General features: G+C 34.6%; 1 protein-coding gene across 8 annotated transcripts in view; it reads left to right on the top strand.

Moving 5' to 3' along the window:
- Window positions 1-13,746, top strand: part of Neto (Neuropilin and tolloid-like) — a 169,990-nt gene that overhangs the window by 60,187 nt on the left and 96,057 nt on the right. For 2 of the 8 annotated variants that reach the window (XM_081980183.1, XM_081980182.1), the window contains exon 1: window positions 12,407-12,571. The exons of the other annotated variants lie outside the window; for them this stretch is intronic. The gene's annotated coding sequence lies outside the window, so the exon portion shown is untranslated. Of the gene's footprint in view, window positions 1-12,406; window positions 12,572-13,746 lie in introns of those variants that run through there. 8 annotated transcript variants of the gene reach the window in all.

Raw genomic sequence — 13,746 nt, forward strand, 5'->3', positions numbered from 1 at the left:
TATTATTGTAGCATTTGGTACCAACATTTTTTACTTTTATTACTGAAGAAACTTGACTTTTGGAAATAGTCTTAAACTCGATTTTTCAGTCTTAAAAAGCATTAAAAACAGTCTGAATTTCTTAGAGATGCTACAATTTATTGCACTTATGAGTGCAGAAGTCAATTTAATAGTGAAGAAGCTTGAAATAACATTTTCAAGATTATGGTCAGTGGACAAACTGGCTTCTAGGCCTGATAAGTCAAAAACTTTGTAAAGATAGTCTTGAAACTCGATTTGAGGCACTGAAAGCAGTTTTGAAGCACTAAAAACAGTACAGAATTCGAAGAAAATGAAAAGCAAAGTAAAAAGCACGAAAAGTTAGTTTTCAAGACAATTTTCATGAATCTAATGTCAATGTCCTGCATCTGAGACTATTTTCAAGACTAAAATATTGAAATTTGTCTTCTGAAATTATGAAAACTTACTTCAAATGCAAATTTGAAGTTTCTGATGTCACTTTTCATTAGTTCAGTCCCATTTTGGGGTTCAAGTCAATTTTCAAGGTTTAAATGTATGAATTTGTAGTAACAAATTCTTGAAAAAGTAGTTTTTATGTCTACAAGTCAATTTTTAGTATTAAAGTCTCTCGATTTGCCTGAAAACTTATTACAAACACAATTTTTAAGCTTCTGAAATTTTTTTCTTTTCTAATTCAATTTTCAAAACTAAAGTCTTTCAGTTTGTCTGGAAACTATGAAAACTGGCTACAATAATATTTTTTAAACTTCTTAAGTGAATTTTCGGTTTCCAAGACAATTTTTAAGTTGGGTTGGGTTAGTTTTGGGTCTTTGACCGTAATAACGTGTAATAAAGTGCTTGTTCCAAATTTGATCAATATTGCTCCAACGGTCTCACAGTTATGACAAAAAAAAAAACGATTTTTTAAACAGAAATTTGAAGGACGGTTTTTTCCTTAGGAGGCACTTTTCAGGAAAATGACATAATGAATGTCAACTTATTTTTTAATTGGCTATGGATTGGTGAATTATTGACATTTAAAACTGGACCACCTTGTATAATTAGATTATTTTAGGATGAGGGATGTAAATTGAATCAACTAGTGGTCTTATTAAACATCTTGTTGTAAGTGTTAGTGTCAACAATCAGAATTTCAAACAACTAATTTTATCTAGAATTCTTCTCTAGATCGGTTCTTGACAAGTTTTCGTTTTCAAACTTCTAACAAACAGAAAATCAGCTACCTTTTAATAACTCTTATAACGTTGAAGTGCAATTTACAAATAATAAAAATTATGGACCGCACACGTTTGCAAACACGTTAAAACTTAGTTTGCTATAAAGATTTCATTCTATGAAGCCCTGTAAAATAAGCGTTAAAGACTGCATAAACTGTAATATCGTGCTGAAAGAGTCCATTTCATGGGAAAATGATTTTCTGTGACTATAAAGAATAATCGATATCCTCATTAACTTATGAAAATTTTGATATGTCTATAGAAAATGTTCTAATGTGTTAATACATACTCAAATAGTTAGCATATTTTATGAACAGAATAGAATATTGGCCAACAAGGATGAATATCATGGTGATGACAGGTTGAGATGGAAAATAAATTAATTATTATTCAAATTCAACACTTTTAATATTATTAATTAAACAGGAACTCAATTAATAGTTATTTAACTTGTTCTTGACTGTTACAGTGGAAACTGTCAAATTCAGTTCAATCTATTTTTAACATTGAATAACCCAGTTAATTGACTGTTTCACTTTAGATACTATACAGGATGGCCAAAACAGCATTTCAAAGGCTACTAACTCGTTTACTAAACCACCTTGTAACTACCAACATAACCAAATTCAGTTCAATAACTCAGTTATTTGACTTTTCCATCTGAACTGGACAGGGTGGTCAAAAGGGGATTTCAAGGACTACAAACGGTATATTAAACCACCTTGTAACAATTTGTTTTAAACATTAAATAACTCAGGTATTGGACACTTACTTTTACTTTTTCGTGTCCGAGTCCATACTACAATTTGTCAGCCCAGTATCGGGCTACGTCCAGAGCATTATCTTTAGCAAGCCATAAATCTTCGAGGGAACAGGAGCTTGGGCAGTTCCTGCAAACCAGGAGATGTTCCATAGTCTGCGTCACCCCACAGTCGCATCTGACATCCTGTTCGTTAATAATTCCCCATTTTGCGAGGTTCGTCTTTACAGGGGCAACTCCGGTTCTGAGACGGTTGAGGGATCTCCAGCTCCTCCAGTCCAGCCTGGAGCCTGCTGAGGGTTCTTGTTTTAAGGGGAAGGCTTCTGGTGGGTCTATCGGTACTGTATTCAGGAAGCCTCTACGCGACTTCAATCGCCTCACCGGCTCGGGTGCTTCATAGAGAGGGTGACGGCTATCAAATGTTTGCCTAAATCTTTCGGTGTGTTCGATGGCTAGTCGTCGGGTTGTTGGTGGTTCGCACCCTGCAGCTTTATAGAGCTCATCCAGCGGGGTGGCCCTCATGCATCCAGTCATAAGCCTGCATGTCTCGTTAACAGCAGCATTGATAGATTTGACATGCACAGACCTATTCCACACCGGGCAAGCATACTCCGCTGTGGAGAAACATAGTGCTTCAGCCGTTGTTCTGATCACAGAGGGGTGAGCTCCCCATTTACTTCCCGTTAATTTCTTGAGGAGCTGGTTCCTAGACGATACCTTTTGTCGGGTCTTATGACAGTGGAACTTGTACGTGAGGGATCGGTCCAGAGTTACTCCCAGATATTTCGGTTGGGGTGTGTGTTCTATAGTAAAACCGTCCCATTGGATCTGTAATTTTCTTCCGGCGGCCTTGGTGTTCAGGTGGAAGGCGCATGCTTGGGTTTTCGACGGATTGGGTTTCAGAGAGTTTGCTTTATAGTAGGCTGACATCCGTAATAGGGCATTTTGTAATATCTCTTCAACAACCGGAAAGTTTTTTCCTTGGGCTGCGATGGCCAAGTCATCGGCGTAGAGGAAGTGCTCAGTATCACCAGGTGTGGGTTGGTCATTGGTGTATATGTTAAACAATATTGGGGAAAGAACACTACCCTGGGGAAGACCGTTTTTTTGTGTCCGCCATCTGCTCTTTTTTTGTAATTTTTATTTTATTGTTATTTATGAATCCAGTTTAAGTGCGTTTCGTTTAATATCTGTCAGGAATATAATCACTTTCGTCATTTGAATTTGAAAGATTTTTCAAATTTTATTCGCTACGTAGACAGTAAGAGAAATAATTCCATAGTTAATTAAGTTTAAAAAATATTAAAATTCCTGTTGTTTCAAATTTTGTTTTTGTAATAATCACCAAAAAAAATTGTACCAGCACAGGTTTGGCAACAATATAATAAAGGAAAAAACACGTAAAGTAATTAAAAGTTTTAAAAACTAATTTGAAGCTGCTAATAGATAACTAAGTTGAATATTTGCACTTCTATTGGTCTACAATTCAATTTTCAGAGTAAGTAGTGTATTAATTGGTTTGTTAAGGTTAATTTTACTGTAATTTTTCTATTTATTTAAGTATAGCAAATGCAAACATTAATAAATTTTAAAGCTACATGGCAGTATTTCATATTCCTGACAAGAAAAGTACAAAATTCTCTAAAGCACAATGCCCTTTGTAACGATTTACCGAGGACGATTAGAGCGTTTCTTTGGAAAGAGGGCGAATCCACTTTTAGGAGCTTTTACTAATGGAAAAAACGCAATTAATTTTTATGATGAGGCCATTAACAGGAAGAGAAAATATGTCATTTTTAAAAACGACGACAGTCGCAAAAAAGCGATGATCAAAGCAGAAGTCTCCCAGAAGAGTAAATGGATCCCGCTGGGATGAATTCTCTCGTATACCTATTGTTTTGGCATTTCCTTTGTTCCAATCCAAACGATCGACCATGGCGATGTCAAATTTGAATTATTGTTGTTTTTTTTAGGGTAAAATGGCAATTATTTCCCTCAAGACTAGAATGGAAGCAGTAGAGAGTGGATTACGAATTATTTTATCAGATTATAAAATTTCATATTTTAAAGTGAAATGTCTGTGAAATCATCCACTTTTTAAACATAAGACATTTTTGAAAACGTTATGTGTACAGTGTTGTCACATCCCTTTTTTGGTTAATAAATCTGTCGATCGGTTTGACCACCATGGTTTACAGATTTTTCAACAAATTGCATATTATCAGACTATGAAGGCTTTCACTTTCATTTTTAATATCATTTCGAATATAACCATCTGAATTTAAGTTTTCTGAGCAGAAATTTCGTCAGAAATAATATAACATCAAAAATTGTAATTTTTAAATCCAAACAATTCCCTTAACACAACTTTTTACTGCCGTTCCATCGCTTTTACGACAATTTCCCTGTTTTATTAAAGTCTGTTTTGAGTAAAACAACCCCAGGGGATTTGGGGGCAATTCCCTGCAGAACGCGTACCAAATAAATCATTCCCGGCTCATAATCATTTTACGATTTCCAAGTTATCAACTCTGGCTTCGTATTTTATATTTACTCTTCTTGCGATGCCGGAACGAGAGGCCATCAAAAGTTTTCCGACGTAGTTTATTGCCTAATAATTTCCTGAGAGATTATTCCATCTTGATGTAACGTATTAAAAAACATTGGGAAACGCCGATGGGTTTAGGGACCACTCGTATGATTTCATGCAAATTCTACCATGCCGAGAATTCTAAACAGGCCATAAACCCGTTTATTAAATTTTTGATCGGCCCTTAAGTGCCAATAACTTCAGGCAAAAGTGTTTTAGGCCCCTTAGACTTCCATCAGTCTCAACAGAAAATGTACGAGTATTCCATTTGTATGTCCTATTTCTTATACAGTGCGTAAGATTAAGAAAAATAAATTTTCAACAAATTGATCGTTTTTTATTTCTGAAATTAGGTACTTTTTACTTTCAGCATATGCAGGATATGTAACAATTGTCAAAAATGGCTTGACAAAACAGGAAGTTATAAAAAATATCTTTCTCAGTATTTTGCAACAATATGTCAATTTTTCATTCTAATTTTTTACAATAGTTGAATTAAAAATTTATTTGTACTTTTCAGAAAATTTTCAGCGTTTTTCCCCTTTTAGAGACAACTTGTATATAAAAAATCTCAGTCATTTAGTCAAAATATAAAAATCATCAGTCATTTTCTCATTCCTAGTGGGTTTTACAGGGGATTTTATCCTTGATTGTCCATTCAAACTGTGTTTCTGACAGTTGAAACTTTGACACCGCTTTTCTCAGTGACTATACCGAATTTTGTAGTATTTTCTCTGGTTATTGGATAGGAAAATTAAGGAGGATTTCAAAAATGTGCCTAAAATGGTCATTTTCTCATTTCACGTGGGTTTGACAAGCAATTTTGTGCCTGACTGTCAAACTGTTCTCAAAATTTGCAAAAATCAGAATTTAGAAGAGTTTTTGCAGTATTTGACACAAAACGTTTTTCTGAAATTTATGACAGTTATTTTGACAGTGACCAGATAGCTAAATTATCCTCCAGTAGTCACGTGATAATTGTCACTTGTCAAAACTGAAAAAATTTGTCTACAGTTTGCAAGAATTACAGTTTAACACACATAACGTAAAATTTCTTAAACAACAAAAGAAAACAGCCTTTTATTCAGAATTTACTTTTCAAGATTTCATTTTTATTAATATTGACCGAAAATAACTTTAAAAAGATTAATGTAATAATAACTTTTAAGCAAATTTCAATTAGACTCATAAATTTACTGATAAAATTGGTAAATTTTCCTGTCACTTTGAATTTTACTTTTCCAATTTTACTTTATCTTACCGGTAAATAAACTAAAAAATATTATGTTTTTTACCGTCACATTTTATTAATCTAATTATTGTGGTAAAAACGTACAGTATCAAGGCACTGACAACAATAATAAACGTCAAATCTAAAATAATAAATCCTCTTTAGGCTTCAGGTCGTCATACAGGAAATCCCTTTTTTTACGTGGGCCTTTCGATCCATAATCCCTTATTTCATCCCCGAGGCGGATTTAAAGAACCTGTTGACGTGGAGCACATCTCCGCTTCCTACCTACTTAGTTTTGCGATTGAAACCACTTTGTCCCCGTTACATAATGGAGATAACGTCGGAAACAATCATTTAAATCTGGACCCTCGGACGTGCGTGCTATTTTTAGTCATGACCACGGGGACAGGTAAAATATAATTCTCGAGAGGGTCCTACGGAAAGGTTTTGATTGAGGACCTTGTTTGAATTTGTAAGGGGGCGAAAAGGTGATTTACGTCGGACCTCGTTTGCGAATATATTTTTTTAGTGGTTCTTGTAGGTTTTCGAAAGTGAAAGACGTGGATTTCTTGTTATTACTACGAGAATTTTTGAGGAAATAGGGTCACTGTCTGGAGAAAATTGGAAAAAAGGGTGGATGTCTGAATTTCCGACAAATCAATAATCATAAAAAGAACCATAGGCCATCCAAGGTTTCTACGCTGGATTTAAGGCCTTACATTAGTAGGGTAAATGTATTTTGCACTTGGAGTGAGAAAATGACTGTTTTAAGCACATTTTTGGAATCCTCATTAAATTTCCTATTCGATAGCCTAAAAAAACACTAAACAATTTGATACAGTCAGAGGGAAAAGCGGTGTCAAAGTTTGAACTGCCAAAAACATAGTTTGAAAGAACAGTCAGGCACAAAATCGTCTGTCAAACTCACTTGGAGTAAGAAAATGACTGTTTTAAGCAAATTTTTGAATTCCACATTAAATTTCCTATTCAATAACTTAAAAAAACACAACAAAATTTGGAACAGTCAGAGAGAAAAGCAGTAAAGAATTGCTTAATACCATAAGCGCAATGTTGCCCGTATCGGCTCGGGTCGGTGACGATTTTTACGTGACCTGGGACGCCATTTTGTCTGTCATTTGTAGAAACTACGTGGAATTTTCTTTAAAATGAGATGCAAGTCAATATTTGGACAGAAAATTCAAAATGGCGGCCTGGAACGCCATTTTGTCTGTCATTTCTTGAAACTACGTGAAATTTCCTTTAAAATGAGGTGCAAGTCAATATTTTGACAGAAAATTAAAAATGGCGCCTGCGACGCCATTTTGTGTGTCATTTTTTGAAACTACGTGAAATTTCCTTTAAAATGAGGTGCAAGTCCATATTTTGACAAAAAATTCAAAATGGCGGCCTGCAACGCCATTTTGTCTGTCATTTTTTGAAACTACGTGAAATTTCCTTTAAAATGAGGTGAAAGTCAATATTTTGACAGAAAATTCAAAATGGCGGCCTGCGACGCCATTTTGTCTGTCATTTTTTGAAACTAAGTGAAATTTCCTTTAAAATGAGGTGCAAGTCAATATTTTGACAGAAAATTCAAAATGGCGGCCTGCAAAGCCATTTTGTCTGTCATTTCTAGAAACTACGTGCAATTTCCTTTAAAATGAGGTGCAAGTCAATATTTTGACAGAAAATTAAAATGGCGGCCTGCGACGCCATTTTGTCTGTCATTTTTTGAAATTACGTCAAATTTCCTTTAAAATGAGGTGCAAGTCAATATTTCGACAGAAAATTCAAAATGGCGGCCTGCGACGCCATTTTGTCTGTCATTTTAAGAAACTACGTCAAATTTTCTTTAAAATGAGATTCAAGTCAATATTTTGACAGAAAATTCAAAATGGCGGCATGGAACCGTCAAAAAATACAACTTTTTTATTTGTCAAGTTACAGTTGACGTCTCGGTGTCATTTTATGTTAAAATTTCCCGGAAAAGACGCTGGTGCAGTCGGTTTTTTGATATCTCAAAAACTAACAGAGTTACCCTAAAATTTAACATTTTAACCATTTCTTTGCCAGGAACTCGGTCGGATTAAGAGATACATGAAATCTGACTAAAAAATATTTACAATACAATATGTGATATTATGGTAAAGGAAATTTGACGCCCTCTAGCGGCCAAACGGTGTTATCAATCAACTCATGTGGGGATATTTTTAGAAAGCTTGAAATCTGCTCTATCTTTTGTTTTCTATGACATTTTGACGTAACTTGTCAAATAAGGGAGTATTTAGGGTGAAAACAACGAAATAGAAACATTTTGTTTAAATAGATAAAGAATAAATGAAACTAAATTCAACTTAACTATTGAAAATATTTTCCACGAAATCATTTCTTTGTTTAATTAACGAAATATAATGCAATTTAAATAATGTTTATCACAACATGGTAAGTTTTTTTTGCCGTGCAATGATTATTTGCAAATTAAAATTGGAACGCAATATATTTTTAATATTTGAACGCGAGTTTTGACATCCTCTCAATTAGAATTTAATTTTGTAACCAAAGCTCGTTTTTTTCACCCAACTGCAGGTTTATTTCAAATTGTCTGATTTTATTTTATTTGTTTTGGATGAGCATTATTTATTTTTCCTTTTTAATAAATGAAATTTTGTGTTTTAGTATTGTCGAACAATGTAAATTAGGTTGAGTAAAAAAATTTTATTATCAAAAATTACTAATTTATTTGCAAAAAATTAAAATTTTACTATTTACTTAAAAGAACTGAGTGTAAAAATACTCAACTTTTTGTGCAGAATTTAATAATTCTATTGTTCTAGCTCAATATCAAGCCAATTAGTAATTTCATGGTAAAACTTGTAATTATAGACAAAAAGTAAGCTATAAAAGTCTGAGCGACAATTTGAATGATCCGCGTAACCTATCATGTGACTGTCTGTCAAATTGTGACAGTTCAGGTGCAGTGTTGCCGTTCCAGCCGTCTATCAAGTTTTTTATTATTGATTTTGTTGTAAAACTGGTAATTAGTCAAATTAAATTGGCCTGAGCTGCATTTTGACGTTTGAATGACCCGCATACCTCTCAAAGTAACCACGTGACCCCGTCTGTCAAATTGACTTTTACTTTTTTTAATTTTCTTTGTTTGAATCATACGACTACGTCCTCAAGGGTACAATAGGGCGGTAATAGAACTTTACATATCAGAGCACTTTTTGGAAATTTTGTTCATATGAATGATTCGGTAGTTCTTCAATATCAATAAAATTGTAAGCCTCACAAATTATCTTCCATTAAACGCTATTGGCTTTGTTCTATTATAAGGAACACCCCTATAGAAAATGCTGGAATAAAATATATATTCTGAGCGGGTATCATAGCCGGGATCGCCATTAGTCAAAGCAGGAAGCCTTCCAGGAATTTCCAGTGCTGACCGCGATAGTGGCCCTAATTTACTGCCGGACCCCTCAATATCTCGGTTTTGGCAAAGTAACCGATCGAACAAAAAAGCCTCCGGTGAAAGATTTAAAGCGGGTAAAAAGCTTACGAACTGTGTAAGTAGAACGGTAATTCACTTTTAGAGGTGGAAGAGAAATGTCTATTGTGCCAGTTCCAGTCAGATAGTACAGGAAACGTTTCAATAGAAAAGAGACTCAAGTACTTTAAAATTGAAATGAAAGAGAACCGTTTTGTGTGTGCACAATTCATGTGTACATTCACCTTTCTGATATGAAAGAAAAAAACCTTTTACCTAAAAGTTGCCGGCTCGTTTCATGGAAACAAATTACAGGAAATTTGTTCTGGAAAGTTATAATATTTTATTCCGGCTAAAAGCGACTTAGGATTGTCCACAGAAAGTTTGAGCAAAGTTTTACTCCCAGGAACTCAAGAGAGTTTGTAGTAATTTATTATGAATATGCTTTGGGCGTTTGTTTCCGATTTAAAAAATACGCTTAAATCATTATAGGTTATGTTTGTAGTCGATGAGAACAAAACATTATAAAACTCCAATCCTCACCTATAGCAACATTCTGGAAATTTAGATTAGGTTATAATCTCTAATAAATAGCGTTACAGGTATAATGGAAATATAAACCAAGAGATTAAACAAACATATGTGTACATATACTCTAAGTTTCTAGTCCAGTACTGCGGTATGTTTTCCTGGCTGCCTGGAAATAAGCGGCTTAAAGTAACCCTTTGAGGATTAAACTCTAAAGGCCGAAATGGCGACTTAACTGAAACCTGATTGAAATTATGTTGTATCTCGGACACGGTCTGATAATTAGATTTTGGCGGATATTTGATTATCAACAACGCATTCGAAACCGCGTTATTTTTAAATCAATTTTCGTATATCCTGTAATGTTCAATCCGACTTTTGAAGCCCTTTGAACCATCGGATCTTAAAATACTCGTAGAAATCGTAAATCTCATATCTGATTTGTTGAAATGGCCTTATATATTCTTAAAGTCCAATTCGCTCGAGCTTTATAGTCTTCTGTCGTCTTTTTTGAATTAATCAAACAAACAAATAGTGAGGAGGATAACCATTCAAACGATTTTTGGTTTACTGTCAGGTTTAGCTGTGATTCATATCTCACAGTTACAATTAGACTGTGATTCTCTATCCATTGAGGAAGTGGTAATTGCTTACTTCTTCGCTCTCTAAACTGTTAAGGAATTCAACTTGTAGTAGTAGTCCAGGATCTCAAAGTGGAAGTAAATGAATACAAAAGGGGGTGAAGAACACTCAGCCTTCTCCACAACAAGCTTTATTAAACCTCTAGTTAAAGAGGGCACGCTTAACTAGTTTCCAGTACATCTTCAGGAGCTTATGATGTAAAAGGGGGCGCCGACTGTCTTTCTACACAGCAAAACCCAGAGGTTAAATTAAATTGAGATGCAGAAACATTGTTCGATACGTCGAAACATTGTAGAGTTGAATAATGTCCTTCTTCTTGTTGCAAATCACCTGACCAGTTCGAATCAAAGATAAACGTAGTAATATATTGATAGTTTCATATTTTTCCACAGTCAAAAATACCACTTAATTGTCTTGTTGCAAGTTTATAATAATAATAATCTTCTTCTTCCAATGCGTATCCACTAATGGATGTTTGCGATAACATTTTCCATTTCTTCCTTATTTCTTGCGGTGTGTATCAGCGACTGTACATCGTTCAGCCCTGTCCACTGTCTGATATTTCGCAGTCAAGACATTTTTTTCCTTCCGATCCCTCTCCGGCCTTCGATCTTGCCTTCAATCAATAGATGTAAGAATTGATATTTCGTGTTTCGCATTATATACCCCAGATATGCCGTTTTTCTTTTCTTAATCGATTCAAACATTTCTTCGTTTGTTAGTCTAGCCGTCCAGGGTATCTTCAGGATTCTGCGATACAGCCACATCGCGAAAGCCTCCAATTTGTTGATTGCAGCCGCCTTTAATGTCCAACCTTCCATATCGTAGAGAAGCACGACCAAACGTAGCATTTAGTGAATCTTAGCGTTAGGTTAAGATCAAAATCGGAACAGGCACTCTTCGAAGACTTAGGAATGCCTGTCGAGCTTGTTCAATGATGTTCTCTGATGTCCAGTCTTCGAAAAGCCAGATGCCCAAGTATTTAAATTTATCTACTCTTTCCATGGGCCTTGCGTTAAATGTTATGGTGGACTTTCCAAACATATTTAGGTTTCTAGAGATAATCATAAACTTTGTTTTTTTGGTGTTGATCATTAAGCCCATTGATTTGCTCTGTTCTCCTCCCTTGTTGACCAGTTGTTGTAGGTCGTGTATGTTATCAGCAATTAAGGCCGTATCGTCAGCATAGCGGATGTTGTTGATCCACACTCCATTGACTTTGATTCCCATTTCCACGTCTTTATATAAATATAATAATAATAATATAGCAAAATAATATCGTTTTATATCCCAATTTGTTTTGAAAACAAAATTGATTTAAATTTAGCATGGTCAAGCTTCTAGAATGAATAGATCCATCCTCTTAGTTGGCCACCCGGTGCATTACCAGCGAGTTATACAGGGTAATTCAAATTCGATCCTCACCATTAGGATCTTAGAAAATATAAGATACGATACGAGAAAGTTTAAATTGAGGCAAAGTTGCAAACACATCTACTGGAAACACATCAAAAAAGTTCTTTAAGAATGTTTTTGTTTCACATCGATATTTTAATAGACAAAGGAGTTTTCAAAATGGGCGAAATTTAAACTAAACTTAAGTTAAACTCAACTGCCCAAATCGAATATTAGTAAATTATTACATAATCCCAAATTCTTTACATTTAAATTAACCTCATCAATGAACACCCTATAGATGTGTCAAAACTCAATCAAGCATCCTCTAAAATATTTAGTAAGAAATTTCAAATATAATCAATCAAATGAGTTATTATACAACACAAACTGTAACGCGCAGTGTAGTCCCGACTTTATTAACTTGCATCAATGTAAACACAGCTTAACATTCCGCTGTACTGTCAAAACAGTGCGATGTGCGCGCAGAAACAATAGACTGTCAAAGCCTCCTCGATCCAGTTTGACAATGACGCTTCCATTTAGTAAATGGCCGTGCAATTGTCGGTACGCGCGTGTATTTTGCAATTTTTAGTGGTTTTTCGGTCTTTTTCAAGTGTTTTGCACGTGCCCTCGGACATTTTGAACTTTCACGTGTGTTGGGTTGCAATTTCGACGAGTCCAGCTTGATTTTCACGTAAGTCTACACTACAAACCTGGGATTTATCTTACCTATTACACTTTGTTAAACTTTTTTTAGTTTTTTTCAAGAAAGCAGCTAAATTACTCCATCATAAAAATATCATAGGAGATGAATATGCATAAGCTGAATTAAGAATTCAAATTACCCAAAGTTCTTCCAAACTTCCGTACGGAATTTTAATGGCAAAAAAATGCGACCATTTTTATAAAGGCAATTTCCATTATCATTTCTCAGTTGCACGCCCGTTTAATCATCGGCAATAGGTATTCCGTTCCAACGTTTTGAAAGCTGAATGCTGAACAGCATTTTGCTTTGTTTCACAATCGAATGCTATTATATCAATCGACATGCAGAGAAAATGGAAAACGTTCTATTGTGAGAGACGCACAAACTATCATTATCGATGCGATTATAACTCTGTCCAAACTTTGTTGCTTCTCTTTAATTAGCCAGTGTTAACTTTGTTTCACCTCTCACCGAAAGCGGGAATGTGTGCTGCGTTGTGCCTGTCAATTGTTGGTAAATTAACGACATCGTCCTATTATTGGTAATTTGGACAATATGCGTAGGAGCTAACGTGTATCGATTTTATGACATTCATTGTTTGTCCTAAGCTGTAATTGGTTCTGAAGGTGCGTAGTACTAATAATTCCATTATATTTAGATAACAGCTTCCGAAAGTATGATCTGTTACGATTACATTGTCAGCAGCTTCACTTTTAGTTTTAAGCAATTTAACAACTACAAAATTTGAAAAATCATCCAACAGGACTTGCAATATCAGTGTGGATGATGTCACCAATCTGTAAACTTATCTTTTCCTTGTTATGAAAAACATTACGTGTAGCTTTACTTTCTATACAAGTTGAACAAATCTTATTACTAAAGGGTAGACCTAAAAGTTTTAATCCATATCTATTGAGATGACCTTTGGTGCCATAAATCATCAAAGTTACTTTGATTTGCTTTATAACAACTTTCTTTAAATGGAAAAGTAATATTTAAAAACAAATAAATCTCCTACTACATCACATTTAAATGACATGCTTTCATTCAACATTAAATAAGCACCACTGATGTTAAAATTAACACTGAAACCCTTTTTTAAAAGCTGAGAAACTGACAGCAAATTATGTGATATACCCTTAACAATCAGAGCATCTATAGAA

The sequence above is a fragment of the Ips typographus genome, linkage group LG5, assembly GCF_016097725.1.
Source record: "Ips typographus isolate SLU linkage group LG5, UJ_Ityp_2.0, whole genome shotgun sequence".
In the NCBI taxonomy this organism is placed as follows: domain Eukaryota; kingdom Metazoa; phylum Arthropoda; class Insecta; order Coleoptera; family Curculionidae; genus Ips; species Ips typographus.